Below are 6,786 nucleotides of genomic sequence, written 5' to 3' on the forward strand. Positions count from 1 at the left end.
TATAACTATAATTTGGTTATCATATTAGGAAAGATACATATATCAATTATCAAAATGACAACAATATTCACCTGCCATTTCGGAAACAAGACAAACTATTTGTATTTAATTTGGAAAATCATATACGAAGAAGAAGAGAGAGAAATGCGAGAGAGGAGAGAGAGAGAGAGAGAGAGGGAGAGAGAGAGACGAGAGAGAGAGAGAGAGAGAGAGAGAGAGAGAGAGAGATGAGAGAGAGAGGAGGAGGGGAGAGAGGGGAGAGAGAGAGAGAGAGAATTGATAGGACAGAGAGAGAGTGGATAGATAGATAGATGGTAAACAGATGGGCACAGTGATAGATAGTAGATAAAACAGGCAAAGAGATATATATTGTTAATTAGAACAGGAGGGAACATACGATATAGGGTGGTATAGCAAAGGAGAAACTACACTAAGTGACTGAAGGGAAACGGTTAAAAACAGCAAGAAGAAAAGAGTAAGAGACCTTATAGAAAAATAAATTAAATAAGAAGGTAAATGAACAGCAGAAATGAAATAAAACAAAAACCGTAACTTTCGCACCAGAACGGACACGGAACACTCACCAAAATGTACGCATTCCGCCGCCGCCGTGCGCGGCGGGAGGTGAGCGGCGCGGGTATGAGGGAGATGGGTAGCCCCACCGTAGCCCCATCCGGTTATGAGCGCCTCCGTAGCACCCTCGTATGAGCGCCTCCGTATGCACCCTCGGGTATGAGAGTCTCCGTGCTCCTCCGGTATCATGAGCGCCTCCGTATCCCCCTCCGGTTGTGGTGGTGGGTGGTGGCTGTGGTAGTTGGTTCGGTCACTGGCCCATGCCTTTGCCCGCCTTAGTAGAGTGTTTTTTGATGCCACGCCTGGGACAGGGAGGAAAGGGCGCTCTTGAATCTCGTAGGAGCGACTTGGAACGCACTTGGTGGGAAGTGATGGAGCGAGCCAGGAAATGTTGGGCTTGGTTTCGTGAAAAGAGCACTTGACAAGGACAGTAAGCTCAAGGAATATCTAGCAAAAGGCTTGAATTACATTGCGCCCGACACCACGCCCAGGACGACTTATGGTCTTTTTCGACTAAAATTGTGCGTTTAATATTTGTGGAATGCGCCAATAGTGATTGATTATTACTAGGGCAGAAACATAAACAACGTACACGGAAGCCCAGTACTGCCATTACCTAAGCCAACAGCGCCAAGTAGCCCGAGAGTCGCAAGGGCGCCAGTGCCAAGGGACACAGCCGTCAATGGCAGTGTTCAGCAGGGTAGCGTCTTGCAGGGCCAGGACGGATGGAAGTGCCACCGAGCAGGAGTAACCCCCCGGAACCAGCTGCTCTGCTCAACTGCATCTGAAGAAGACATTCAGATAGGTACCAATATGTGTGTATGTTGACATGTTGATATTTGTTCGTGTTTGTGGTGTGTGTGATGTGTGTGTGCGTGGGTGCGTGCGTGAGTGTTGTGTGTGTGTGTGTGTGTGTGTGTGTGTGCATGTGTGGTGTTTGGTATATACAACTTACTCTATACATACACATATTCATATATTTATTATATTCAAAAATATACATATACAAAACCTTATCATAGGTGTATGTGGAGTTATTTATATATATGCATAGTGTGTGTGTGTGTGTTTGTGTGTTTGTGTGTGTGTGTGTATTTGTGACTATGTGTGTGTGTGTACACACACAAAAATGCATATATATAAATACACATACCAACAAACTATGTATGTGTATATGCATATGTATATGTATATCACAGATCTATGCTAATCATATATACACACTCACACACACATTTCTCTCTCTTCTCATCTTCTCTCTCTAACACCACACCACACATACACACATACACACACACAACACACACAACACACACACAAAACACACACACAGACACACACACACACATACACACACCACACAAACACACACACACACACACACACCACACACACACACACACAACACACACACACACACACACAAACACATATGCATATAAATATAAATACACGCACACATACACCTATGTAGATGTATATGCATATGTATATGTATATCTACATATATCTTACATCTATATATACACATTCAAACCACCCATTTCTTCTCTCTTCTCTGTCTACACAACACACACACACACACACACACACACACACACACACACAAAAACACACAAAAACACAAACACACACCCACACACACACACACACCACCACACACACACACACACACACACATCACCACCACACACACACACCTGGATTCCATCTTCCCAGACCTGAAGATTAGAATCCAGGCGGATTTCGAAAGATAGTCTCATTTTCAATAATCTAGTTTTAAGCCATTGTGGCTTGCCTGCCAATATATCAAATAACATAATATGTATATATATTATAATATATATATATATATATATATATAATATATGAATATGATATGGATATATATATGTATATATATATTATATATAATATATATATGATATATTATATATATATATATATATATATATATATAATGTATATATATATATATAAATAAATACACGCACAGACAAAACTCACTACCACCTCACCCCCCGCCCCCCACACACACACACATGGTACCACACACATGTACCCACACCCACCCATAACAAACCCACACCCACCCACAACCACACCCCACACACAATCACACACACACACACACACACTCACACACAACAACACATATAATATATATATATATATATATTAATAGAGATATTAGAGAGTATATATACATAGAGATAGAGATATAGTATATATATATAGATATATATTGGATTATAATATAGATATATATATATATATATAATATATAATATATATATATAATTATAGTGTTTGAGTGCATGCATGGATACCATACATACATTACATATATATGTAGATTTATACATATACATAACATTAACACATATTACATATACATATGTACCCACCATACTAACAGTTTTTACCCAGGTTCCCACGCCAGGTCCCCAACACTGAGCGAACGTTAGCATTACCTTTGTGGAAGCAAGGACCGGATCCTTTTGGCAGATGCGGGGGTCGTGCCTCAGCCAAGGTTTGGAAAGAGGAATGGGAGGGGAGTCACAAAAAAGCCTTAGTTTCGCAAGGTCACCAAACCTCTTGCCCGGCAAAGGGCCTCAAAAACCGCCAGACCAAGAATAAAAATCTTAAGAGAGGAGCCGAATTGCTGGCCGAAGGAGAATGGACGTGCCGAGAGCTGGGCACGGCCGAGTTATATACAGTCGTCGTTTACCCTGCAAAACAACGATTAAACACTCCGGCTCCCCTTTTCTCTCCCCCTTCTGAGCTTCTACCTCCACCTTCTCCACAAACCTCGTCAGCCACTCCAATAAAGGTTACCGCATAATGATGTTTTTTTTGTTTCCGTTTATTGGTTGAGCTTCTACGCGTAAAAACGAATTGAGACAGAAAAGTGACTGGGGGCGATATTTCTAAATCACGTCTGTTTTTCCCGTCGGCAGCTTGTCCTTTATTAAAAACGTTAAAGGCAATGGGGCGAGCGGGGAAAAAGGAGAGAGGGAAGGAGATAGGGCTTTTTTTTTCTTCTTTTTTTGAGAGGAAGGGGGAAGGGAACGGGGGGGGGGGGCGAGAAAGGGGAAGGGAAGGAATAAGGGAAAATGGAGAGGAAGAGAAGGGAAAAGGGGATGGAGTGAGGGGTAGATGGAAAGGATGATGAAGGGGAAGGGATAGAGAGGGGGATGGAGAGGTGAAGGGGGCAAAGGGTAGGGGGAAGGAGGGAGGAAACAAAGCCACGATGAAAAATGTTCACTTACGGGCCACGAGAGAGCGTCAACATGACTGCTCCTCGTGTATGAGGTGCTGGACATCCTGCCAACAGGGTTGGGGCGCAAGGTCAGCGGTGGTAGGGCGTTTAGTTCGTTTTTAAAGAAACATATACACACACAATAATATATCATCTATTACACAACACATATATATATCATCATATACACACCACATATATCTATCATCATCAATAAACCATCCTCGCCATCAACTCGATTTTCTTAGGCTTTTCTTTCCACTTGTACCCTAGACAGCCCGCAAATATCTTTGATGTTGTCGCTCAGTCTTGTCTTCGGTTTGCCTCTTCCTCTGTTTCTATCACCATCCCTGTCAGCAGTTTTTCTCAATACTTTACTTCTCATACATGCACCAATAAACTTTAATTTTCTTTTGTCAGATGTCCAACAGCCGGTCTTTACAATGATTTATCTCAGCACTTCATCATTCGTTTTCTTCTCTGTCATTTTAATATGTAGTTACTCGTCGTAACAAACCACATTTTCAAAATATTGATCTTTCTTGGCTATCTTCTTTCAGGACCACAAACTCAGAACCATATGATGCAATTGGGAAACTAATGAGTTCAATAAACCTCAGCTTTGTCCGTAAGGTAATGCTTCGATCTTTCAGATGTTATTGAAGAGCAATTGTGGTTTTGGCAATGGTTAATTCTTCTTTTTATATCCGGTGAATCATCATAAGGTAGTAGTTTAAAACAGCTTCAAGATAAGTGAACTCTTCACATTTTCACAACCACCATGAATTGTAACATGTTCATCATTGTTCACTGTCGGTTAATCTTGGAACTTCATGATCATTCAGTTTCTTGGCCATTAAGAAAACAAGCCAGCCTTTTCGCTTGCTTCTCTAATATCTAGTAGTGTTGTAGTTCAGTGATACTGCTGGCAATTAAAACTATATCATCGGCGTCGTACCTTAGATTTGATATTTTGTATCCCCAACATCTACAGTTCCTTCAAAATCTCTAGAGCAACCTCTAATAAATTGATCAGAATATATGTTAAAGTAGGTGCAGGAGGACAGAATGCAACCTTATCGCACTCCTGTTTGACCTCCGAAACCATTGTCACCCATAAGGGTTCTTACAGTTGCTGTTGTGGTCATACATGGCTTTTATAGTTGGATGATGTGGTTTGGGAAACTTCAATCGTTCATGGTATTCCAGAGGGATATCATGATAACAATTCAAAAGCTTTCAGTCATTGATGAAAACATAGGTATAGGTTCTTTCTGATGTTCCTCGTTTTTCTCTATGATCAATTTTCAGATTTAGAATCTGGTTTCTGGTACCACTTTTTCCAGGGCGAAAACCTGCTGTTCGTCTGCACAATTTCTTCTCTTACTTCAAACTTCATTCTTTCAGCAATAATTTTTCAACAAAATTTTGCTGCTCGTTGATTGATTGTACCACCTGCAATTGTGCCTGTTATTGTTTTTTGGCCCATTGGAGTGCCGTCACCTTCTTTTAGGTATGGGAGTAAAGACTGGATTTTTACCCAGTCTTTCTGGGCCATCTTCTTTCATTCCATATGTTTGTCAAAGTTTGTAGAAGAAGTATTCAACACTTTCCGCCAGTATTCTTTTCTTGATTAGTTCTGCTGTTATTTCATTATTCCCGGGTTTGTTGTTTTTAATTCTTTTTTTCTGTCTTTTATAACTTTTCGTCTAGCAGTGGCGGTGGTTCATCTTCGCTGTATGGAGTCTAATTAACGTTGTGTTAGATTCTTATTCTTTTGTATAGGTGGAAAACAATATTGATTACATTCTATCTTTGACTTCTTTCCACACCTAAAACCAGTCATTCTTCAGTTTTGTAGTGTCCATTGTAGGTTTAAATTTCGTGTGATGTTTCGTACTCCTTGGTAGAGTTCTTAAAAAAGTTGTTTGTATTATTGATAGAAACAGTTTTCAATTCTCTGGCAATGTTCATTTAAAATATTTTTCCTTATCTCGCCCCCTCCCGGCAATAATCTTTGAATTTTTTATATATATATTTTTTTGTAAATTACTTCTTCAACTGGATTATGATATCCTTTGATTTTAGGCATCTTCTGGTTTCAATTTCACTTAGTGTTTTTTCAGATATCCAGGGGAATTGTTCTTTTTCTTTTTTGGCGATAGTTTCCTTAAGCAGCGCTCAGCAAACTTATTTTCCTTTCTTCTCACAACTCATTGGTGTTTATTCATCTCACATGATTGGTACTTCAAATTAGTTTGACAACTGTAATTCTGTAATTGTTATAAGAGTTTTGTAGTCGAGCTTTAGAGGTTGGTGTTGGACGGTCATCTTTTTCGAGTCTTTAATTTGAAAGTCGAGTAGTTAGTAGTTGGGTGGTACACTGTGCAGCCGGCACCAGGTCTGTCTTGGCATTTTTTATGCAAACTTTTCTCTTTTTGGCTCAAGCACAATGTTTGTCAATTTGTTTGTGCGTGTCTTTTGTCTGGTGAAAACCACGTTGTGACAAGTGTTTAGGGGTGGTGTTGGAACAATTGTGTTGGCTATAACTAGATTATTTGTACTGACAGAATCAATAAAATCTTCACCTCTTTTTTCATTTATATTACGAGGCCGATTTTCCACCGGTGTCATTTTTAGATCATTGTTGCCTACTTTGGGTTGATGGTCTCCCATGATACTTTTAACATCTCTGTAAGGATTGTGTCTAAAGTTTCTTGGAGAGTGTTTATAAAAAAAATAGTTTCTTCATCCGTGCAATGTTGGTTGGGTGCGTAGCATTGTATAATACTAATGTTATGAGTTTTGCTTGTATTCTGACTTTTAAAATGCTTTGTACCCGTTAGGCATTTGCTCAGTGCCTATATTTCTTCTATTTCCAGAAAAAAAGAACTGTCTGTTTTCTTTAGTTTTGAAAACTTCCATTACTTTTCCAATGGTTTACTATTCTA

General features: G+C 39.8%; 1 pseudogene; it reads right to left on the minus strand.

The window, feature by feature from the left end:
* The window catches only part of LOC119575666, a 5,535-nt pseudogene extending 4,862 nt beyond the window's left edge, over positions 1-673 (minus strand).
* Between the last annotated feature and the right edge of the window lie 6,113 nt (positions 674-6,786).

The sequence above is a fragment of the Penaeus monodon genome, chromosome 7 (genome assembly GCF_015228065.2).
Source record: "Penaeus monodon isolate SGIC_2016 chromosome 7, NSTDA_Pmon_1, whole genome shotgun sequence".
Taxonomy (NCBI): Eukaryota; Metazoa; Arthropoda; class Malacostraca; order Decapoda; family Penaeidae; genus Penaeus; species Penaeus monodon.